Here is a 26,442-nt window from a genome sequence, read left to right as displayed (position 1 = left end):
AACTGAACAACTTGCTCTTGAATGTTGACTGGATAAACAATGAAATGAAGGCAGAAATAAAGATGTTCTTCGAAACCAATGAGAACGAAGACACAACATACCAGAATCTCTGGGACACATTTAAAGCAGTCTCTAGAGGAAAATATATAGCAATGAGTGCCCACATGAGAAGAAAGGAGAGATCTAAAATTAACACCCTATCATCAAAATTGAAAGAGCTAGAGGAGCAAGATCAAAAAAACTCAAAACCTAGCAGAAGACAGGAAATAACTAAGATCAGAGCAGAACTGAAGGAAATAGAGACACAAAAACTCTTCAAAAAATCAATAAATCCAGGAGCTGGTTCTTTGAAAAGATCAACAAAATAGACAGACCACTAGCCAGATTAATAAAAAAGAAAAGAGAGAATAACCAAATTGATGCAATAAAAAACGATAAAGGGGATATCACCACAGATTCCACAGAAATCCAAACCATCATCAGAGATTATTACAAACAACTCTATGCACATAAACTAGTAAACCTGGAAGAAATGGATAAATTCCTGGACACCTGCAACCTCCCAAGCCTAAACCTGGAAGAAGCCGAAACCCTGAATAGACCAATAACATGGTCTGAAGTCGAGGCAGCAATAAAGAGCCTACCACCCAAAAAAAAGCCCAGGTCCAGATGGGTTCACAGCTGAATTCTACCAGACATACAAAGAGGAGCTGATACCATTCCTTCTGAAACTATTCCAGACAATCCAAAAAGAGGGAATCCTTCCCAAATCATTTTATGAGACAAACATCATCCTGATACCAAAATCCGGCAGAGACTCAACAAGAAAAGTAAATTTCAGGCCAATATCCATGATGAACATAGATGCAAAAATCTTCAATAAAATACTGGCAAACCGATTGCAACAGCATATCAAAAAGCTCATCCACCATGATCAAGTAGGATTCATCCCGGGGATGCAAGGCTGGTTCAACATACGCAAGTCCATAAACGTAATTCACCACATAAACAGAACCAAAGACAAAAACCACATGATTATCTCAATTGATGCAGAGAAGGCTTTTGACAAAATTCAACAACCCTTTATGCTAAAAACCCTCAATAAACTAGGTATTGACAGAACGTATCTCAAAACAATAAAAGCTATGTACGACAAACCAACAGCCAATATCATACTGAATGGGCAAAAACTGGAAGCATTCCCTTTGAAATCTGGCACTAGACAAGGGTGCTCTCTCTCACCACTCCTATTCAATATAGTACTGGAAGTTCTAGCCAGAGCAATCAGGCAAGAAAAAGAAATAAAGGGTATCCAAATTGGAAAGGAGGAAATCAAATTGTCTCTATTTGCAGATGACATGATTGTATATCTGGAAGACCCCATCATCTCAGCCCAAAATCTCCTGAAACTGATAAACAACTTCAGCAAAGTCTCAGGATACAAAATCAACGTGCAAAAATCACAAGCATTCCTATACACCAGTAATAGACTTCAAGAGAGCCAAGTCAAGAATGAACTGCCATTCACAATTGCTACAAAGAGAATGAAATACCTAGGAATACAACTAACAAGGAACGTAAAGGACCTCTTCAAGGAGAACTACAAGCCATTGCTCAACGAAGAAAGAGAGGATACAAACAGATGGAGAAACATTCCATGTTCATGGTTAGGAAGAATCAACATCGTGAAAATGGCCATACTGCCCAAAGTAATTTACAGATTCAATGCTATTCCCATCAAGCTACCAATGACCTTCTTCACAGAACTGGAAAAAAACACTTTAAACTTCATATGGAACCAAAAGAGAGCCTGCATAGCCAAGTCAATTCTAAGCAAAAAGAACAAAGCAGGAGGCATCACACTACCGGACTTCAAACTATACTACAAGGCTACAGTAATCAAAACAGCATGGTACTGGTACCAAAACAGAGATATAGACCAATGGAACAGAACAGAGGCCTCACAGGAAATACAACACACCCACAACCATCTGATCTTCGACAAACCTGACAAAAACAAGCAATGGGGAAAGGACTTCCTGTTTAATAAATGGTGTTGGGAAAACTGGCTAGCCATGTGCAGAAAGCAGAAACAGGACCCCTTCCTGACACCTTACACTAAAATTAACTCCAGATGGATTAAAGACTTAAACATCAGACCTATTACCATAAAAACCTTAGAAGAAAATCTAGGCAAAACCATTCAGGACATAGGTGTAGGCAAGGACTTCATGACCAAAACGCCAAAAGCAATGGCAACAAAAGCCAAAATAGACAAATGGGACCTAATCAAACTCCACAGCTTCTGCATGGCAAAAGAAACAGTCAGTAGAGTGAATTGGCAACCAACAGAATGGGAAAAAATTTTTGCAGCCTACCCATCTGACAAGGGGCTGATATCCAGAATTTACAAAGAACTAAAGCAGATCTACAAGAAAAAAACAAACAAGCCCATTCAAAACTGGGCGAAGGATATGAACAGATACTTTACAAAAGAAGACATACAGGAGGCCAACAAACATATGAAAAAATGCTCATCATCACTGGTCATCAGAGAAATGCAAATCAAAACCACATTGAGATACCATCTCACACCAATTAGAATGGCGATCATTAAAAAATCAGGAAACAACAGATGCTGGAGAGGATGTGGAGAAATAGGAACACTTTTACACTGTTGGTGGGAATGTAAATTAATTCAACCATTGTGGAAGACAGTGTGGCGATTCCTCAAGGACCTAAAAATAGAAATCCCATTTGACCCAGCAATCCCATTACTGGGTATATATCCAAAGGATTATAAATCATTCTACTACAAGGACACATGCACACGAATGTTCATTGCAGCACTGTTTACAATAGCAAAGACCTGGAACCAACCCAAATGCCCAACGATGATAGACTGGATAGGGAAAATGTGGTACATATACACCATGGAATATTACACAGCCATCAAAAATGATGAGTTCACGTCCTTTGTAGGGACATGGATGAACCTGGAAACCATCATTCTCAGCAAACTGACACAAGAGCAGAAAATCAAACACCATATATTCTCACTCATAGGCGGGTGTTGAACAATGAGAACACATGGACACAGGGAGGGGAGCACTACACACTGGGGTCCATTGGGGGGAAATGGGGGACGGACGGGGGGGTGGGGAGGTGGGAAGAGATAGCATGGGGAGAAATGACAGACACAGGTGAGGGGACGGAAGGCAGCAAACCACACTGCCAAGTGTGTACCTATGCAACAATCTTGCATGTTCATCACATGTACCCCAAAACCTAAAATGCAAAAAAAAAAAAAAAAAAAGAAACACTCAATGAAACAATATTAAACATTTTTATTCACTGCAAAAGAAAAAAAAAGAAGACATGTAAGTGGCTAAAAAATAAATGAAAAAATGTTCAACATCACTTATTCATTAGAGAAATGCAAGTTAAAAGCCACAACAAGTTAGCATTTCATACCAGCCAAAATGGCTATTAAAAAGTCAAAAATAACAGATGTTGGTGAAGACATGGAAAAAAGGGTGCACTTATATATTGTTGGTGGCAATGTAAATTAACCTCTATGGAAAACAGTATGAAAATTTCTCAAAGAGCTAAAAATAAAACTACTGTTATCTTACCCAGCCATCTCACTAGTAGATATCTACCCAAAGGAAAAGAAATCATTTTATCAAAAAGACACCTGTACTCAACTGTTGACTGCACACTATTCTCAATGGCAAAGTCATTGAATCAAACTAAGTGTCCATCAGTGGTTGACTGGATAAAGAAAATGTGGTGTGTATACATATATATATATCATAGAATACTACTCAAGCATAAAAAAGAATGAAATTATATCCTTTGTAGCATCATGGATGGAGCTGGATGGAGGCCATTACCCTAAGTGAAATAACTCAGGAAAAGAAATGCTGCATGTTCTTGTGTATAATCAGGAGCTAAACAATGAGTACATGGGGACACAAAGATGGAAATGATAGACACCAGGGACTCCAAAAAGGAGAGGGCTGGAGGGAGGCAAGGGTTAAAAAATTACCTATTGGGTACATTGTTTGCTGTTTGAGTGACAAAACCAACAGGATCCCAAGTGTCACCATTATGCAATATACCCAGGTAACAAACCTGCACATGTACCCCCTGAATTAACAAAAAAATTGGAATTGTAGTCTACCCACTGAAAATGAAAGTTCATTTATGTTTTCTTCTTCATTGATCACCATTGTCTCAAAATCTGCTAAGTGGAGATCAATAGCCTTTCTGTCTTTCTTACTGGGACATGTATTAGTGGATTTGAAAGCACTTTGCTTTTAGAAGAAAGGTATAACAGGAGTACTGTTTGTTAGTAACGTAAGTAGAAAGGAGAGGTCTGCTCATATGTGAATTGTATATACTTTGGATAGTGAATTTACTTTTCTTTCCAGCTTTTGAAGGATAATGACTTATGTTCAGGAATTGAATTCAAGAAATAGAGGTTTTTTGAAAGGCAGATACATTTTTTTTTTTTTTGCCTTGAAACAATTATTGAACAAGTCACTGTTGTATTTTCGAAAATAAAGGATATAAGTACAGCTTATTTAAGTTTTTTTGTTTGTTTGTTTTGAAAATAGTTGCCAGTGGTTGAAGTAGACTGTTGAAATACATGCTCTGAATGAAGAGACCCCTCAAACAGGCTTTGTATGAACAACATGGCTGTTTATTCACTTGGGTGAGGGTGGGCTGAGTTTGAAAAGTGATTCAGCAGAGGGTGGTGGCATAGGAGTTGGTTTTATAGGTTTGGGGTAAGCAGTGGAAAGTTACAGAAGTTACAGTTTAGGGTGTTTTTTTGCAAGCTGGGAGGGGGTCATAGGTTTGCAAGCTGGGAGGGTGTTGTAGGATCTGGAGTCATGAGGTTGACCAAGTCGGTTACAAAGTCCAATGACCTTATCAGTTGGGGCCAGAATAAGAAACAATAGAAGAATGTCTCAAGTTAGGCACGGCAGGGGCTGATCATTCTTCCTCTTTTCATGGTCTTCCAGTTATTTCAGGTTTTCTAATTCTGGAAGGCCCTCCAGAGGTGTACATGCAGGTCACAGGGGTCACCGCAGCATCCATGGTGTCATCAGTCAGCCTAAAAGACCTTACATAGACAAGATATAAAATGTGATATGGCACATAGCACAGCAAGTATTTCCTTTCAACTATCATGGTAATGTGTTCATATTAATTTCTTAGCTATGATTTTTTTTCTGGATAAATTTTTGCATAACAATTTCCATTTTTAACTTATTACAGAGCTCTGGATATTTAGAGAACTCTTCTAGGCTTTATGGGGGAAATTAAAATAAGTAAGACAAGTCTTCTCCCATGAATGAACTTACAGCCTAGTGAAGGAGACAGTAGATATTATATAAATTATTGTAATGTAAAGCAAAATGTATCTGTCCAAGCAAAGTATAAATCTCATGCTATCATTATGCTAAGGAATAAGAGATTAACTCCAGTTGGGAAAGTTTTAACTTCTTCATGGAATAAGTAGCATTTCGTATTTAACAGGAGAGTTGAAGGGGGATGACATTCCACTTGTTTTGAGGAAAGAATATGAACAAAAACCTGAAAGTAGGAAAATGCAGTCTATTTTGAGGAAGCAATGAACAATCTTATTTGACAGAATTTTTGTCTGTCTTCTTCAAGATGAAGCTGTGAAGGAAATTTTGGTCAGATTTATGAAGGCCTTTAACAGGACAGTAAAGATTTCAGGTTTTATGGGTAGGAGTATTGTGGAACCAAATAGACTTCGAACATAGCAGTGACATGATCTTATTTATATTTAAGGAAGATAACTGGAAAGATTATGGATGGGATAAGCAATCAGTTGACAGGAGAAGATATTGGACTTAGCAGTATCAATTAGGCTGCTTAGAAGTTTAGTTGAGGGGCCATAAGGGGTTAGTCAAAGTCAGTGAGAGAGAACAGAAAGTAGTTAAATTTGAGAATCATTTTGGAAATGTCATAAATAATAACAAATATTTCATTTGGAAATGAACCTAATGACAGATTAGTTTTCTGACTCAATATGCATATTTTAGATATAGATTAGATTAGGTAACTAGTTATTCAGAAGATTAGGTAACTAGTTATACTTTTAATGGACTTTAAAATAATCTCATGAAGGTGACAGTTATATTTTCTTGATCTTTGATGCTCAGGTGTCTGATGTGGCCATGAGTTTAAGTCCTGACATTGGTTGTAATATATCTATATCTATATCTATATCTATATCTATATAGATAGATAGATAGATAGATGTTAAATGTATAGGTTATATGTAAGAAGTATTGATACTGCATTGCTAGCATGTCTGGCTCTTCCTAAGTTCATATGAGAATGAAAGCAAAAGTACTATTTTGAGTGGTTATAGATGTCTTTGATTGTAAAATTTTATATTTTCAAAGAATTTTCATTCTATCATCACATCCCATTCTTACAATAACCCTGACATAATAAATATTATATATCATCTATTTTATAAATACAGGGAAATTGAGAAACCATAAGATTAAGTGACATTTCAGAGGTTACACAGTTAGCTAATAGGAGGGAAAGCAAGATAGTGTACTTTTTTGGGCTAGTGACAACTATTTGTACCAATGTTACTCTGCTTTTACCACATTTATCAGTTTTTCTTTTGGGTTGACCTAGTTTTGGTGAAATAACTGCATGGATGTCACAGATAACTCCTCTGTTGCCTCTAATTCATTTAAAGAGCATATAACAATATGTAAATTTTTTTTTTAGACCACACACTTTTTTTTTTTCTAGCCAAGGACTTGCACTGTTGCCCAGGCTGGAGGGCAGTGTTACGATCCTGGCTTACTGCAGCCTTGACCATCTGGGCTCAGATGATTCTGTCACCTCAGCCTCCTGACTAGCTGAAAACTACAGGCATGGGATAGCATGTTTGGCTAATTAAAATATTTTTTCCATAGAGATGGGGTCTCACTGTGTTGCCCAGGCTTGTCTCGAACTTCTGTGCTCAAGCAAGTCTTCTGCCTTGGCCTACCAAAGTGCTGGGATTACAGGTGTAATCAAAGCAGTTTGCAGTCTTATATTTAGATGGCATTTTTACTTTTACACTAAAAATCTGTGTACCTATTAAGAATGTAAAACTCAATTAGATTTGAGTCTCATGTTTTTTATTTGTGGAATAAGAGTCATTACTTTGTATATGTTGGCATTGTGCTTTGCTGTAATGTTCTAGTGGTGTTCTTGTCTGAATCACAGTTCAGGTAATGCCAAGATCTATGATTCCAACAACATCCTCTGAGCAACATTACTCTATGCTGAGATGATTCTTCCTCTTACACTGTTTCTTTGTTTATTTATTTATTTATTTGAGAAGGAGTCTTGCTTTCTTGCCCAGGCTGGAGTGCAGTGTCATGATCTCCACTCACTGTGAACTCTGCCTCCTGCATTCAAGCAGTTCTCTTGCCTCAGCCTACAAGTAGCTGTGATTACAGGCACATGCCACCTCGCTGGCTAATTTTTGTATTTTTAATAGAGAGGTGGTTTCATCATGTTGGCCAGACTGGTCTCCAACTTCTGGCCTCAAGTGATCTACCTGCATTGGCCTCCCAAAGTGCTGGGGTTATAGGCGTGAGACACTGCACCCGGCCCCTTTCCACTGTTTTGCTTTATTCCCTGTGTGTGAGTGCTTTAAAGCCCTATAATTTTGTTTTATTTCTTTTTAAAGTATCTGTCTCTCTTGTTAGCTCATGTGCATTTTCCTAGTTACATTTTAGTTTGGGATCAGAAAAAGCCACCAGATACTACTGCCAGGAGACCTCTTGAGTGCGAAGTTGCACAAATGCTTCTTTTTGTCTCTGTCACTTTCTAACCTAACAATGTGGTGTAGAAACTAGAAACTAGATAGTGAGTTTTTCTTTTAGTATGTAAAGTGTTGCTGATTTACTTTTTTCAGGTTGTCTCATTGCTTCCTTCCCATATGTTTCCTTTCTAGATTGAATGTACATTTCAAGGAACTGATTTATTTGGTACTGACATTGAGACTATTGATTTTATTTACAGTACTCTTGGAGTCATTCCCTTCCTCTGGACCTGATTACTCAGGCAGTGGTTATAAAAGTGCATTTTCAGATACTTTTGCTATTTTCCTTTACTTATCACCAGTGATTTGCATTTATTTACCTGAGTTTTTAACATTCACGATCAAGCAGGCTTTAAGGTCCCATGCCAGAAGTTGTCAAATTTTCTGTATTCACGGTGTCTTTAGTGTGTCAGTAATTTTGTTACAGTGATTTTGGTCCAAAAGAAATACCTAACAGTTTATTTCACTACACGGTTGGGATAAAAAAAGAACTTGAATATTTATATACTAATAACTTAGTAGCTCCTTGAATAAATAATACAGATATATTGAAACCATAAGCACTACTTTAATTTCATTCTTAAATAATCACAGTTATTAATGAGATGTGTGTGCTTGAGCACTGCAGACTTTTCAGACACTGCAAACAGATTGAATATTGCCCTCCTCTTTTCTTCTTTCACATCGATTTTAGCATAGTTGTTTTTTATCTCAGGAACTACTGAAAACTCAGCTTTGCAAAGATGTGGTGTCATAGAAATGAATCTAGTATGATGTAATGTTGAAACCATAAACTGATTTGTGTTTGTAGTTCACTAACTGATCAACAAATATCATGTGTTACTGTTTCTCTTAAGAAGTTAAGATATCCCACAGTCCTTCTATGACTTCTTTATGGTGTCTTCGGGTGCCGTGTACACAATTTGACACATATAGCCCTTAGTATTATTTTCTTGTCTACCTTGACATCATGTTTTCTGGTGTACATCAAGTGTTTGGAAGATGGTAGGTTTTGGTTTGTTTCCATTGTACTTAGGCAAATGTCTGATTCATAGAAGTTGGCACAAAAGAAGAACATATATACAATCTGCTGTTCTGAGACAGGACATTTTAAAGTGCCATACTTTGTTTAGGTATGTTTTGCTATGCTTATTGCTTTCTTCTTGAATGTATTCTGATGACTGTAAGACACTCGAATGGGCTTGTCAGAGCCATAGTTCAAAACCTTAATCTCCTTCCTTTTGTTTTTAATGTGTGGAACTCATCTTAGACATCTGCTCTAAGAACAACAATTAGAGAAATTATGATGCAATGGTCTCATCCTGCATGTTATTTTGCAACTTGGCTAGCTCCTGTGCTTTTAAGTTTTAGTACCTTAATAGTCTTATTTCAAGGTAAACACTGTAAGGCAAGTGTAGCTTAAATTTCTTGTCATTAGTTTGACTGAGTCACCTTGCTCTGCTTCACCGCTACAGACAACCAAATTGGAAATAATAATTCAGTGGGTGGATGCAAGGGGCAACATCTGCATTGCCAGCATTCTACTCAGTGAATATCTATTTGTAGAATTCAGGTATTACCTTAAACAAAACAAAACAAAACAAAACAGGTAAAGCCTGGGCATATAAAAAATCTCCTTTAGAGAAAGTTTTGATACATTGCAATTCTGTTTTGACTTGGCTGGAATTTTTATTGCTTAAAAAAATTGGTTTAATCCTCCCTGGAGTGTTAAGTGCTAAGTCAATATTTTACTAATTATGCAGAAGGAGCACCAGATGGTTTCTGAGGATGACACTCTATGGGTGGGAGCACTGATGACTGAAGCTTTGGTAAACTTTGTAGCTCTGTAATCATCATCATCTATAGAATACATCTATGTGCTGTTGAGACAGAAGAACAAACAATTAAACAACATTTATAGGTTAAAAATACTTTTACCTCCAAACAGTGAGTTTGGGTTGCTTGTAAACTGTCTGTCATGCAGTAAGAAGTCATCAATTAGAATGAAACTCCTCTTTTAATTATCAAAGAATTCTGTTTATATATATTTCCTTGAAAACTTAGTTTTTTCCTTACTGTCTTTCCCTTTTCCCTAACAATAATTTCAAATTGCAAACTAATTTTTTTATTCAACAAGATCAGATTCTTAACTGAGATAAAAAATATTGGAGTTTTATTATATTTGTCTTCGGTTAGCCTGCAAGGATTGGTTGCTTTCCTCTATCACCCACTCCCCAGTCAGTTTACCCAGATGGAAAATGGAGAATAAAAATAATTGCTACACCAGAAATGTCTCTGTAATTCACACCAAATCTAAAGCAATGATGGTATCAGTCTCTAAGATGTAACCATATATAATAACAATTCTGACAACATAGTAAGTTCAGCATAATCTACCTTTCAACATATCTTATTGGAAGCAAGAGCCATGGTGTTAATAATCACAATTTATCATAAAAGATGGCTTATTTAAAAAATGGACTTTGATAAGTAAGTTGATATACTATACAATGAAATTTTTCTTTTTAATCAAGTTGGTTAACTAAATTGTTCTTGCTTTACAAATGTGATGTAATCAAAATTTATTGAAGACTTTATACTAAGTTAGTGCATAAATTTGTAAAAGGAAGAAGAAAATAACCCTTAAGAGGCTTTACAGTCTGAAGAAATGCATACTGAAACAATGTAAGAGTTGCCCCATTCATGTAGGCGAGGATCAGGTACTCAATTAATGCAAGTTGAAGGAAAAAAAAAAGGCAGGTATAGAATTAAGATAAATAGGCCATTGACTCCAACTCGTTCAGAATGATAAATTTTTCTTGATTTTAAAAAGGAAGTAAATAAGTAAAATTACCTATATGTTTAAATGTAAATTCAGGAGCTTGTAGTCTTTGAAGTGCACAAAAAATGGGGTGGAATCATGATGCAATGTACTAATTTGTGAATTAACAGCTTCTGAATTTTGAGAGTGGTAACCTTTTCCTTTCTCAGTTGTCATTCATTTCTGTTTGTTCTGATATGACATTAGATTGGTAAATCTTTCATACTCTTCATGATTATATACAAATGAAGTCTGTAGATACTGAATTATCTTAAAAGACAGATATGAGATTAACTGAAATGAAAGATATTCATAAAAGCCACAATAAAGTTAGATTTCAGAGCATTAAAATGAAATGTCCTGTAAAAATGATATCTACAGTGTTGTTATGTTTATTGAGTTTTGTTTACAGAGAAAGGAGTTAAGTTGAAATTATCTGCTTGATTCAACCTGTTTTATAGCAACCATTTTAGTTTTGCATAAATGGATAAATAGTCCCAATGGGTATATATGCCAGAAAGTGGGCAAAGTTAGCTGGAACAAAATGCTGTTTATTGCTCAATATGCCTGATTAAAATAAAAATTAAAAACTGTTAAAAATTTAAAAAGGGAGTATATTTTCTGTGGACCTGTCTGGGCATAATCATGACTTGTTCTCCTGTCACTTATATTAACTTGTTGTATGGTGTTTACTGTGGTGTTTATTAGCACACCACTAAAATCTCTCTCATCTTTTTTGGTCTAACAATATTTTGTTTTATATCTGAAAAATAGCATGTAATATTAAAAGTATTTCCATTATGCTTAGACCACAATCCCAGAAATATCAATCCTAACACTGTATTTTTGATTTATTCAGTTGTACTGACTTGAGGGGAATGTGAAAGATGCTTGCAATTAATACACTGTGCATATTGTAGCATAAAACACATTAACTGTGCATATTATAGGTCAGGGGTCCTCAAACTATGGCCCGCAGGCTGCATGTGGCCCCCTGAGGCCATTTATCTGGCCCCCGCCACACTTCAGGAAGGGGGACCTCTTTCATTGGTGGTCAGTCAGAGGAGCACAGGATGCATCCACATCCTGTGCTCCTGGAGTACCGTATGTGGCGGCGCCACAAAGTGTGGCATCGCTTATGTACAGTACTACTTCCAGTGACACGGGATGCACGGTCATGGCTCCGGAAGTGCGTCATATGACGCACATCCGGTCTGTGGCTGCAGCGCCCCACATCACCGGAAGCAGTGTGAAATAACAGCAGAAGTAGGAAGAAAGGCAAAGCACTATAACCATCACTACACAGTACAATGGCCCCCATATTCCCCCAAATGCGTAACAACATAATGGCCCCTATAACCTCCCTTTGCCCAAAAGTCTCCCTCATATTACTACACACTGTGTTTCCCCTATTATAAGACCCTGTCTTACATTAATTTTACCCATAAAAGATGGGGGCTGTCTTATTTTTAGGAGATGTCTTATAATAGGGGAAACATGCAGCAGTGGGCTTCCCACAGAAGAGGTCTCCCACTGCTGCGGATGTCCAGGACACTGTATACACAGTGTCACAGGCTGATCACCACCATCCCTGTATACAGCACTGGAGGTGGTGCTGGGCTTGTGACACTGTATACCGTTGTCTGGGATAGTGGAGGCAGCAGCGCTGGCTGTGAAGGGTGTCACACCTTGCATAGTCCGGCCCTCCAATGGTCTGAGGGACAGTGAACTGGCCCCCTGTGTAAAAAGTTTGGGGACCCCGCTATAGGTACTTTAAAAATAAAGCCTTACCAGATAACCTTTATATCACTATTATTAAATAGATTAAATAATAATGTGTCAAGAATTGTGAGGACTTCTCTGAAATTTATTTTTGAAACAAATTTGTTTATGTAATTGAATATATTTGGTATAAATATATAAATTCAATGAAATAGATACAATTAAATAAATACACATATATGTTAAACATTTTTAAAGGTAAATAGATATGGACTGAAAACAGGTCTCTTATTTATTTCGTGCAATTTCCTCAGTTCTCAGGTTCTCTCCCTGGAAGCCATGTCCATTACCAGTTTTTAATGTATTTGTCTAAATATGTTCTATTAATTTTTTTATTTAATTTTTACTGCCTTATTGGTACATAATATTTGTATATATTTATGGAGTGTACATGTTATTTTCTTATATATGCCTAGAATGTATAATGATCAAGTCAGGGTATTTAGAACTTATCACTCTAAGTATTTATTATTTCTATGTGTTGAGAATATTTTGGGTCCTCTCTTCTAGCTATTTTGACATAAACCATACATTGTTAATGATAGTCATCCTACTCTGCTATTGAACATAGCACTTTTCACTTCTAGCTATATGTTTGTACTCATTAATCAACCTTTAATATCTTCCACCCTCCTACCCACACATTATTCGTAGCCTCTGGTTTACCCTCTCTCTCCATGATGATTAAATTTTTTAGCTCTCACGTATGAGACAGATATGCAGTATTCTTCTTTCTGTGCCTGGCTTATCTCACTTAACATAATGGCCTCCAGTTCTATCCATGTTGCAGAAAATGACATGATTTATTCTTTTTTATGGCCAAAGAGTATTCCATTGTGTATATGGACCATTTTGAAAATCCATTTGTCCATTGACGGGCACTGAAGTTGATTTTATGACTTTGCTATTGTGAATAGTGCTGCAGTAAACATAGAGGTGTAGGTATCTCTTTGATATACTGATTTCTTTTCCTTTGGATAAATACTTAGTAGCTGGCTTGCTGGATGCTAGGATAGTTCTGTTTTTGGCTTTTTGAGAACTCTGCATTTAGAAGAGTCTTCTTTTCTCCACATCCTCCTCACCAGCATCTGTTATATTTTTTGTCTTTTTAAGTAATAGCCATTCTAAGTGCAGTAAGATGATATTTTATTGTGGTTTTTATTTGTATTTTTTTGATGAGTAGTGATGTTGAACATTTTTTCATATATCTGTTGGCTGATAGTATGTTTTCTATTGAGAATTGGTTATTTATGTATTCATGTCCTCTGTCTACTTTTTAGTAGGATTATTTGTCTTTTTTTTGTAGTTGAGTTGTTTTAGTTCCTTGTAAATTCTGGATATTGGTCCGTTGTCACATTACTAGTTTACAAATATTTTCTCCCATTCCACGTATTGTCTCTTCACTCTGTTCATTGTTTCCTTTGCTGTGCAGAGGATTTTTGGTTTAACATAGTCACTTTTGTCTATATTTGGTTTCATTTCCATTGCTTTTGAAATCTTAGCCATAAAATCTTTGCCTAGACCCATGTCTTGAAGTATTTATCCTAGTAGTTTTATAGTTTCAGGTCGTATGTTTAAGTCTTTAATTCATCTTGAGTTGATTTTTGTATATTGTGAGAGAGTGGGATCTCATTTCATTCTTTTGCATGTGGATTTCTAATTTTCCCAGCATCATTTCTAGAAACGAGTGTCTTTTTCCCAATGTATGTTCTTGGCACATTTGTCAAAAATCAGTTGTCTGTAAATATGTGGATTTATTTCTGGGTTCTCTGTATTGTTCCATTTGTCTATGTCTGTTTCTATATCAGTACCATACTGTTTTGTTTTCTATAGCCTTGTAATATATTTTGAAGTAAGGTAGCATTATGCCTTGAGCCTTTTTCTTTTCGGTTAGTATTGGTTTGGCTATTTCAGCCTTGTTTTAGTTTCAAAAAAATTTTAGGAGTCTTCTCTTCTAGTTCTGTGAAAAAATGACATTGGTATTTTGATAGGGATTACATTGAATCCACAGGTCGGTTTGGGTAGTATGGTTATTGTATTAACTTGTTCTTATACTGCTGTAAAGAAATACCTGAAACTGGGAAATCTATAGAGAAAAAAGGTTTAATCAGGTCACAGTTTTGCAGGCTGTACAGGCTTCTGTTTCTGTGGAGGCCTCAGGAAATGTACAATTATGGTGAAAGGGCAAAGAGGAATAAGGCACATGTGGCTGTCAGGAAGAGGTTTTACACACTTATTTTATTTATTTATTTTTTTTTGAAATAGAATTTCCCTTTGTTATCCAGGCTAAAGTGCAATGGCATGATCTAGGCTCATTGCAACCTCGGCCTTCTAGGGTCAAGTGATTCTCATGTCTCAGCCTCTTGTGTAGCTGGGATTACAGGCATCTGCCACCATGCCCAACTAATTTTTGTATTTTTAGTAGAGGTGGGGTTTCAGCAAGTTTGTCAGGTTGGTCTCAAACACCCCACCTCAAGTGATCTACCCTCCTTGGCCTCCCAAAGTGCTTGGATTATGGGTGGAGCTACTGTGCTTGGCACTGTTGCACACTTTCAAACAAGGAGATCTTGGGGGAACTCTACTACAAGAACAGCAAGGGGGAAATTCGTCTCTGTGATTTAGTCATCTCCTACCAGGTCCCTCCTCCAACACTGGGGAATGCAATTTGACATGAAGTTTGGTCAGAACCAAACCATATCATTCTGCCCTTGGCTCCTGCCAGATCTCATGTCCTTCTCACATTTCAAATCACAATCAGGCCTTCTTAAATACCAAATAGCAGTCCTCCAAGTCAGCAGTCCTCCAAGTCTTAACTCATATCAGCATTAACTCAAAACTCCATGTCCAAAGTCTCACCTGAGACAAGGTAAGTCCCTTCCACCTATGAGCCTGTAAAATAGGAAACAAAGCAGCTGCTTTAAAGATTCAATGGGGGTGTAGGCATTGGGTAAATATTTCCTTTCCAAAAGGGAGAATTTGGCAAAAACAAAGGGCTCCATGCAAGTCTGAAACCTAGCAGAGCAGTCGTTAAATCTTAAATCTTCAAAATAATCTCCTTTGACTCCCTGTCTCTCATTCAGGTCACACTGATGCAATAGGTGGTCTCCAAAGATCTTGGGCAGCTCCAACCCAAAGCAGCTTCCATAGCTGCTTTCATGAACTGGTGTTCAGTGCCTGTGATTTTTCCAGGTGCACAATGCAAGTTGTTGCTGGATCTACCATTCTAGGGTATAGAGTACAGTGGCCCCCTTCTCACAGCTCTACTAGGCCATGCCCCAGTGGGGACTCTGTGTAGGGGTTCCAACCCTTCCACACTGCCCTAGTAGAGGTTCGCTATGAGTGCTCTGACCCTGCAGCAGACTTCTTCCTGGACATTTAGGTGTTCCCATACATCCTCTGAAATCCAGGGAGAGGCTCTGAAGCCTCAATTCTTGCCCTCTATACACCTGCAGGCTTAACACCACGTGGAAGCCTTGGTGGTTCCCAGCTTGCATCCTCTGGAGTAGTGGCCTTAGATGTATCTGGGCTCATTTAGTAATGACTGGATCTGGAGCAGCTGGGATGCAGGGTGCTATGTCCTGAGACTGCATAGAAAAGTGGGGACCCTGGTTATGGCTCACAGAACCATTTTTCCCTCTTACACCTCCAGGTGTGTGATGGGATAGGCTGCCATGAAGGTCTCTAAAATGCCTTGGAGGCATTTTCCCCATTGTCTTAGCTGTTAACATTCAGATCCTCTTTACTTATGCAAATTTCTGCAGCTGACTTGAATTCCTCCCCAGAAAATTTATTTTATTTTATTTTATTTTTATTTTTATTTTATTTTATTTTATTTTTTCTTTTCTACCACATGGCCAGGCTGTTAATTTTTCAAACTTTTCTACTTTGGTTCCATTTTAAATATAAATTCCAGTTTGAGATTATGTCTTTGCTCACGAATATAAACATATGCTGTTAGAAGCAGCCAGGTGACATCTTGAATGCTTTGCTGCTTAGAAGTTTCTTCTGCCAGATACTCTAAGTCATCTCCCTCATGTTGAAAGTTTTACATATCTCTAGGGCAGGGGCACAATGCCACCAGTCTCTTTACTAAACCATAGCAAGAGTGACCTTTGTTCCAGTTTCCAATAAGTTCCTCACCTCCATCTGAGACCATGAGACCACCTCAGCCTGGACTTCACTGTCCATATGACTATCAGCATTTTGGCCACAACCATTCAACGAGTCTTTAGGAAGTTCCAAATGTTCTTTTGTCTTTCTACCTTCCACTGTGCCCTCCAAACTGTTGCAACCTTTGCTTGTTCCCTGGTTTTGAAGCTGCTTCCACATTTTCAAGTATCTTTATAGAAATGTCCCACTTCCCTGCTTTCAATTTTCTGTATTAGTTTATTCTCACATTGCTATAATGGAATACCTGAAATTGGGTAATTTATAAAGAAAAGGTGTTTAATTGGCTCATGGTTCTGTGAGCTTTACAGGATTTTGCTTCTGGGGAGGCCTCAGTAAACTTATAATTTTGGTGGAATGTGAAGGGGAAGCAGGCACATCTTTACATTGTCAACAGGAGTGGAGGGAAGTGCTACACACATTTAAACAAGCAGATCTGAGGAGAACTCTAACCAAAGAAGAGCAAGGGGGACATATGCTCTCATGATTCAGTCACCTCCCACGAGGCCTTTTCTCCAATATTGTAGATTACAATTTAAATGAGATTTGGTTGGGGTGGGGGGACACAGAGCCAAACCATATCAGTCATTTTAACAATATTAATTCTTCCAGTCCATGAGCATGGGATGTCTTTCTTTTTTTTTTTTTTTTTTTTTTTTTTTGAGACGGAGTTTCGCACTTGTTACCCAGGCTGGAGTGCAATGGCGCGATCTCGGCTCACTGCAACCTCCGCCTCCGAGGTTCAGGCAATTCTCCTGCCTCAGCCTCCTGAGTAGCTGGGATTACAGGCACCCGCCACCATGCCCAGCTAATTTTTTGTATTTTTAGTAGAGATGGGGTTTCACGGTGTTGACCAGGATGGTCTCGATCTCTCGACCTCGTGATCCACCCGCCTCGGCCTCCCAAAGTTCTGGGATTACAGGCTTGAGCCACCACGCCCGGCCGCATGGGATGTCTTTCTATTTGTTTGTGTCCTCTTCCATTTTTTTTTAAAATCAGTGTTCTACAGTTTTCTTTAGAGGTCTTTCATCCTTGATTAAATTTATTTCTAGGTAATTTTTTTGTAGCAATTATAAATAATATTACCCTCTTGATTTCTTTCTCAGCTAATTTATTATTGATATATAGAATTACTTCTGATTTTTATATATTGATTTTGTATCCTGCACCTTCACTAAACTTGGTACTTAGATGTAAGAGTTTTGGTAGTCTTTAGCTTTTTCTAGATATAAGATTATGTCCTTTGCATAGAGTGTCAATTTGACTTGTTTTTCAAATTGTATACCATTTATTTCTTTCTTTTGCTTAATTTTTCTTGCTAGAACTTTTGGTATTATGTTGAATAGGAGTGGTGAAAAATAGGCATGCTTGTCTTGTTCTAGTTATTAGAAGAAAGTTCTTTAAATTTATTTATATTTGCTTTATATATTTGGGAGCTCTGGTATTGAGCGCATATAAGTTTAGAATTCTTACACCCTCTTGCTGAGTTGTTCCCTTTATCATTATATGATATTTTTGTCTCTTTTTGCTTACTGTTTTTGACTTAAAGTCTTTGTTATCTGACCTAAGTATAGCTACTCCTGCTCACTTTGGTATTCCTTTGGATGGAATATCTTTTCCATCCCTTTACTTTCAGTTTCTATGTGTCTTCACAGGTGACGTGAGTTTCTTGTAGACAGCATATACTTGGGCTATATTTTGTGTTCATTCAACCAGTCTGTATGTTTTGAGAAGAAAGTTTATCCTTTTACATTAAAGGTTATTATTGATATGTGGAAGCTTACTTCTGTCATTTTATGAATTGATTTCTGTTTGCTTTGTCTACCTTTTGTTTCTTTTTTTGTTTTTGTTTAATGTTGTGGTTTGGTAGTTTTCTGTAGTGATAACCTTTGAATCCTTTCTCTTATTTATGTATTTGCTCTACCAGTTTTATATTTTCATGTTTTTTTTTTCATGATGGTAGATATTGCCTTAGCACTTCAGTGGGTAGAACTTCATAAGAATTTCTTGCAGAGCTTGTCTTGTGATGAATTATCTCAGCTTTTGCTTGTCTAGAAAAGGCTTTATTTCTCTTTCACCTATGAAGTATAACTTTGCTGGGCATAGTATACTTAGTGGCAGTTTTTTTTTTTTAATTTTTTTTTATTTTAGCCTTTTGAATATATCATCCCATTCTCCTCTGGCCTGTAAGATTTCTGCTGATAAATCTGCTATTAGTCTGATGGGGGTACTTTTATAAGTTACTGGGCACTTTTCTCTTGCTGTTTTTTGAACTCCCTCTTTAACTTTTGACAGTTTGACTATAATGTACTGTGGACAAAACCTTTTTAACTTGCATCTATTTGAGGATCTCTGAGCTTCTTATATCTGGATGTTTAATTCTCTTGCTAGATTTGAGAAGTTTTTAGCTATTAATTTCTTAAATACGTTTTCTATCCTGTTTGTTTTCCCTTCAGCTTCTGAGACACTGAAAATTTGAGTATTTGGTCACGTTATGGTGTCCCACAGGTCACATACTCTTTTTTCATTCTTAAAAGGTTTTTTTTTTTTTCTTTATTTTCTTCTGACTGGGTTATTTTAACAGACATGTCTTCGAGTTTCTGAAATTTGTTCTTCTACTTGATATAGTGTATGATTGAAGTTTTCAAATGTATTTTTTTAAATTTAATGAATTCCTCAGTTACAGAATTTTTTAAAATGATATTTATTTCTTTGGTAAATTTCTCATTTCTATCCTGAATTGTTTTTCTGATTTTTTTTTTCTGTTTTCTGTTTGTTTGTTTGTTTGTTTGTTTTCCATGTTCTCTTCATTGGTCTTCTTTAATATTATTATTTTGAATTATTTTTCCAGGATTTTGTAAGTTTTTTTCATTGAAATATGTTGCTAGAGAATTATTGTGTTTCATTGGACATGTCATATTTTCTTGCTTTTTCATGTTTTTGTGTCTTTGCATTGCTATCTGCACATCTGGCTTAATAATTACTAATAATTTTCTGAATTTACATTCATAGTAGAGTTCATACAGTTTCTCAAAGCTGTACCTATTGGGTTGGTCGAGTAGAACACTTTGGCTTTGATACTGGGTACCTGCATTAGTATAGTCTCTGTGTGTTTTCTTTGGCTGTAAACAGTGTCAATGGTGTCTGAGATTTCCTCAGTGGCTTAGGTTGTGGTTGTTAGTGGAGGCTGTGGTGATATATTGTCAGAAACAGGGACACCAGATGAGCCAGTTCTTTTCCCCAATGGTTACTGTGGTAGGCTAAGCGTGCCTGTTCTAGGGCCCCAGAGTGTTATACATTGACACTGGTGCTAGTGGATCTAGGTGGGCTGATTCTTAGGCCTTCAAGTAGCTTCTTGGGTGTCAGGAGTGGTAATGGTGGCCTGGGTGGGTGGAAGGGTCTTTGGATCCCTGGCCAGTGGGTGTCATGTGGGCAATGGCAGTAGCAGAGGGGGAATAACCTTTTGGCTCTCAATAGATCTGTGCTTGTGTTGGCAGTAGCTATGACAGGCTTGGTAGGCAGTCGTTGGACCACAGGTGGCACATGTGGGTGGGTGCTAGCTATTGTAGTTGTGGTATATTGGGTAGGCTTGTCCTCAGGTTCCCAGGAGGAGTGCTTGGGGGCCAATCATGGTGGCTAGGGCAGAGCAATCCCCAAGCACCCAATTGATGTGGTACTTGGTGGGGCAGAGCTGTGCCAAGTGGAATTGTCCCAAGTCCTCCTTGATGGCACTGTTTTTGACAGGTAGGGGCAGGATGACTTCCAGACTCATGGCAGAATGTTTAAGTGGGGACAACAGTGGCTTGCTGCAGCCCTACTTTTGGGGCTTATGGGGGTGTTTTCAGTGGCAGCAGCTATAGACAGGTGGCCAGGGAGCATGTGCTTCGGGTGCAGGTAGTGGCTATGGGCAGGGTTGTCTGTCCTTAGGATGCTTGTAAGTGAACTCTGGCCCTGCTACTGGGAATGGTGGGGTTACTGCCAGTAGCTTATCTTTCAGCTTTGGCAGTGGCAGCCAACAGCAGTGACTGGCTGCAGGTGGAGGGTGTCAATAGGATCCAGGAATGTGGAGATGCAGGGGCTGTTGTACTCCAAGGCAGGATGCAGTCTGGTGGGTGCTGGACTCTCATAATGGCATCTTGCTGTAGTTGCTTAGGACTTGGGGCAGTGTGTGAGAGCCAATGTGAGCTCCCTCTTTGGAGCAATTTTGTCACATAGTCTCCTGGCAGCTTCCTATGTTAGTCTCAGTGCCCGCTATGGTCGACAAGTTCCCCTGTGATTAGGATTGCAAGAGTTCACTCTGGGAATATGGACCACTGAGGATCTTCCACTTCCACTTTCCTACTTTGGGGTACTTCTCCAAGCTCCCAGCTGATACTGCCAAGCAGACTGCCTGGTTTCCCTTTTCTTCCTTGCCTTAGGTGTTTACTATTACTTCCCTTTTGAATTCCAGTGTTCTCTCTTAGGTGATCTATTTGAAGTGTGATTATCTACTTCATGCTTTGGTTCCTCTTTGTGTAGAAGGCCTACCAGATGTCTCTAGTCAGCCATCTTGAAGCCCCTTTTTATTTCCTTAACACAAATGGTACTTTATTATGCATATTTGCCTGTATATCACTTTTTAAAAATTTCACAATACGTATTGAGGATATATGTACCGGCATCTGTAGAGCTTTCTCATTCTTTTTTTTTTTTTTTTTTTTTTATTTTTTTTTTATTTTGAAACTGAGTCTCGCTTTGTTGCCCAGGCTGGAGTGCAATGGTGGGATCTCAGCTCACTGCAACCTTTACCTTCTGGATTCAAGGGATTCTTCTACCTCAGCCTCCTGAGTAGCTGGGACTACAGGCGTACACCACCATGTCCAGCTAATTTTGTATTTTTAGTAGAGATGGGGTTTCACCATGTTGGCCAGGCTGGTCTTGAACCCCTGACCTCAAGTGATCTGCCCACTTCGGCCTCCCAAAATTCTGGGATTACAGGCATGAACCACTGTGCCTGGCCTCTCATTTCTTTTAAATGACTACATTATATTCCTGTGTCTGGGTGTACTATAACGTATTTAACCCATCCTCATTAATGGACTTTTTGATTGGTTCTAATCTTTTGGTATTACTAACAATATTGCAGTGAATATTCTTGTATATCCTCCTTTTTCTTCTTGTACAAATCTATATGTAGGAAAAATTTCTAGAGATGGAATTGTGGGTTAAAAGTTATATTCAACTTAAATTTTAGATAAAGATTATGAAATTGCCTTTCATAGCTGCTGTGTCAATTTGTACTCCTAACAATGTTTGAGAGTGCCTGTTTCTGTGTACCCTGGACCATACAGGTGAAAACTCATTGTTTTAGTTTGTATTTTTATCATTTCAAATTAGATTGTTTATATTATGTTTAAATATTAGGCATTTGAGAAAAACTTGTTTTTCTATAATACCCAAATACCACATAGAAATGTGTACAAAAGAAGAAATTTTATCATAAAGTGAATATCTGTGTGACTACCACCCAGGTTAAGAAATAGAATGTTTATATAACCCAGAAGCCTTTCTTGTTTCTATACCAACCATTACTCCCTTTCCTCCTCCAAAGGGAAAAACATTAATACCTCTCTTTCATGCTAATCACATCTTTGTTTTCTTTATACTTTCACCCCCAGAGCATACAACACAGTGTTGGGTCTGTCTGTTATATACTTTATATAAATGAACTTTATATATCCTTTTGTTTCTGGGTCCTTTCATTTCATATATTTGTGAGATATATTCTTGTTATTTTGTGTAGTGGTAATTTGCTCATTTTCATTGTTTTATGATATTCCAGTCTATGATTATATCACAGTTTGTCCATTCTGCTGTTGACAGACATTTCCAGTTTGAGAATAATATGAATAATGCATTCTTGCATACTTGATGTGCAAGTGCCTGCATCTCTCTTGGGTAAATTCTTAGAAGTAGAATTTCTGGATGATAGGATGTAGTATTTTTATCTATATTAGATAATGTCAAGCTGTTTTACAAATTCTTCTAATTTATACTTCCACCAGTAAAGTATGAGAGTTCCTGTTATCATATACTTTCTCCCACTATTTATATTATCAGTCTTTATAGTTTAAACATTCTGGTGGATATAAAGTGACAACTCATAATGTTAATTTTCAGTTCCTTAAATATTAATGAAGTTAAACACATTTTGATATTTATTGGATATATATAAATCCTCTTTTATGAATCCATTTTTTAGGTCCATTTTTCTATTCAATTTTTTGTCTTTTTCTTACTGGAGTTTTAATGCATTCAGTTTATAGTCTTAGTTTAGATTCCAACAAAAGTAGAGCCTTGTGATGAGGACTGTGGTACAGATAGCCTTTAGGGAGATAATCCCAGGAAGTAGAAGTGAGGGAGTAGTGATGTTTGGAAGAAGGAAAAAGTCACCTTCTTATTAAGGTCACACTATAGGCAATGGGAACTGGACTCTTCTAGAACCTCTGAGAAGCACAGAAAGCCTTGCTGAAGGAGAATCTGAAGCACTTATTTAATGCTAATTAAAAGTTTCTTCCAGTGGTGTTTACTCCCCCGTCTCCCATGCTGAGCTTGTGCTGGGCTAAACATATTTCTATGGCCTTCAGAGAAGGTCCTGAAGCAGAAGGCATTAGAATGTTCAGTGATTGCTTGAGATGAGATACTTGAGAGGTGAGTCTGTGCTCACATGGAACTGTCCATTGCAGCTCTGGCTAAAATCAGAACTAGCCAAGGAACTCTTAAGTAGCAGCACCAATGGCATCCTTTCTGTTTTTTAGATACCTTTTTTCCCACACTAAAGATGCCTTTTACTCTTTTATGGTGTCTTTTTAAGAATGGAAATGCTTAATATTATTTATGTAATCAAATAAAATGGACCTACTTTTTCAATTTTGGGTAATGCTTTCAATATTTTGTTTAAAAAATCTTTTCTTACTCTGAATTAGTGAGGACATTTTTAAGCTACTTTTTAAGGTAGTGTACTTTTTTGAGAAGGAGATGAAGTATATGAGTAACTTCTCCAGAAAAATACAAACCATTTTATATAACTTTAAGGTGTTTGTGGAACTTTTGAAGCCCTTCCATAGAACCCCTAGTATTTTACTGATCACAAGTTATGAATCTCTAGTCATTGTTTGGCCTTTTAAATTTAGACCCATAGATCACCTGAAACTGATCTTTGTGTCATATGATATGAGATAGGGAGCAAGTTTTATTTTATTTTTTCATATGGATGTCTAATTGATCCAGCATCATTTATTGAAAAACAAAAAACCAAAACCTCATATTTTCCTCATTGTTTAGTAGTGCCAACTTGTTATAAATCAAGTACATATATCTGCTTAGTTTCTTCCTTCTTCTGTGCTCCTTATTTTGTTCCAAAGGAATGTTTTTCTCCTCTTGTGCCAGTTACTCTGTATTTATTACTGTTGCTTTATAGTTATCTTTATATCCAATAGATCAAGTCTATTTTTTGTGCTCAAGATTTTCTTGGATGCTTGGATTTTCATATAAATTTCAGAATGAACTTAGCATATTATACACACACACACACACACACACACACACACAAATAGACTGTTGGAATTCAGATTGGAATTGCATTTAATCTCTAAATTAATTTGGGGAAATTGACATCTTTACAATTTTGAGTCTTCCAATCCATGACATACTATAGCTCTCTACTTGCTAGGTCCTAACTTATTCTCAAAAATCTTATATAGTTTATTGCAGTGAGGCCTTGAATATTTTTCATTATAGATCTTACATAGGTATTTGATATTTGTGATAGTTTTATATAAATTATATTTATAAATTACATTCTGCTTGGGATTGTGTGTAGAAAAGCAATATATATTTTTTGTACAGTGCTCTTGCATAAAACAAAGTTGTCAAACCTATTTTTTAATTACAATTCTTTATCTGTAGGTTCTCTTGAATTTTCTTTCTATATAATCATATCTGCACATTATGACAATTTGATTTCTTCTTTTAAATTTTTATATTTTTAATGTATTTTTCTTGCCTTATTATACTATTTAGTACTTCCATTGCAATGTTGAGAATAGAAGTAGTGGACATCTTTATTGCATTCTCTCTCTCAAAGAAAATGCTGTTCACATTTTATCATTAAGAATGATGGCATGATGTTTGCTTAAAAATACTGTTTTTCTGTGCACTTGCTGCAGTTGTTGGGTGTACCAGTATAAATCTGTCACTTATATCAAATTTGTTGGTCACAATAATTAAGTCTTTTATATTTTTCTGCCTTTAAAAGTCTACTTATTTTATTATTTATCCAGAGAATATTTTAAAATGTTTACTTTCAGTTATGGACTTGTCTTATATTTCTATCAAGCTTAGCTAAATATTTTGAGAATATGGCATTAGGTTTATTTTACACTTAGAACTGTTATATCTTATTGATGAATTGACTTTGTAATCATTACTATTGCTGTTACTATTATTGTTACTATTATCTTTATCTCTAATAATGCTATTTGCCTTTTACCCTTTTTTGTCTGATATTAGAGTTTTCTTTTGCTTAGTGCTTGTACCAAAACTAAAATCTATTTAACTCAGAATTTTCTAAACTTATGTGAACATAGAATTTTATCAAGGCATAATATCTATTGGTATCTCAGGAAACAAGTGGTATATAAAACATACTTTGTAAAATAGTGATCTAAAAGATATGATTATTGAAAGAGTATACCTAGGGGGTCATAGATGAGAGAGCTATTTAGATATTTCCAGATGGGGAGTCCATTAAAGCAGGGCTAAGCAAACTATATCCAGGGAGCCCAATCTGGCATACTACCTGTTCTTGTAAATAAAATTTTATTGGAATACAGCTATGCCCACTTATTTATGTAATTTCTATAATTGCTTTTGTCTATGATGGCAGAGTTGAGTAGAGAGTCCATGTGGCTGTCAAAACTTAAATTATTTACTATCTGGCCTTTTACAGAAAATTTGGCAATTATTGTCCTGCTAATAATTGCCAAAAATTGTTGAATACTTATTACTTTGTGGGCTCAATATGTTGCCAGATATTTTATGTAGATAATCTCATTTTATTATCCTAAAAATCTCTTAAGGTAGGTGAGATGATTGTGTTTATTTTGCAAATGAGGAAACTAAGATGTAGAGAAATTAAATAATTGCCCATGGTCACATATCTAGTAAATGTCAGAATCAGGGCTTGAAGCTAGATCTACCACCTAGCCTTCACATTGTCACTATACTAGACTGCCTTCTGGTTCCTATTGTTTTGGTAGAGTGTGAAGTAATGGAATAAATAAAGAAGGTTAAAAAACTCATTCTTTGTAGTGCCATTGTTACTCTAGGAGGTTAGCTTTGTGAAGTATACCTGTTAAGTGCCAGGATACTGTACTAATTGCTTTATATGGTATCTCATTCTATTTTAGCAGTGAATCTGTGTGCATTTTATAGATGAGGAAATTGAATTTATTCTTCAAGGAAAAAGTAGTTAATCTATCTCAGACTTTAATCTGAGATAGATTAAATCAATATTCTGAGATAGAATAATCAATATTCCTACTTTCAGAGGAATATTGCAATTTAAAGGAAGTTAGATAACTCTATTGACTATTTCTGTTATATAATACAGCAGATACACACTACAAATGTTTTCTCATGCTGTTGTCTAGGATTCCAAATAAAAGTTTTAATAACCATATACTGACACAATATTATGCCTAGTGAGTGAGCTGTATTTTAAACTTTCCCTTATTTTTGGATGTAGGATATA

At 36.7% G+C, this 26,442-nt stretch overlaps 1 protein-coding gene across 12 annotated transcripts in view; it reads left to right on the top strand.

Moving 5' to 3' along the window:
• The window catches only part of SOX6 (SRY-box transcription factor 6), a 785,339-nt gene that overhangs the window by 219,119 nt on the left and 539,778 nt on the right, over nucleotides 1–26,442 (top strand). The window lies entirely within an intron of this gene.

This window comes from Saimiri boliviensis, chromosome 6 (assembly GCF_048565385.1).
Source record: "Saimiri boliviensis isolate mSaiBol1 chromosome 6, mSaiBol1.pri, whole genome shotgun sequence".
NCBI lineage: Eukaryota > Metazoa > Chordata > Mammalia > Primates > Cebidae > Saimiri > Saimiri boliviensis.
The sequence above is the reverse complement of the archived record's forward strand: the minus strand, read 5'-3'. Positions and strand labels throughout refer to the sequence as shown.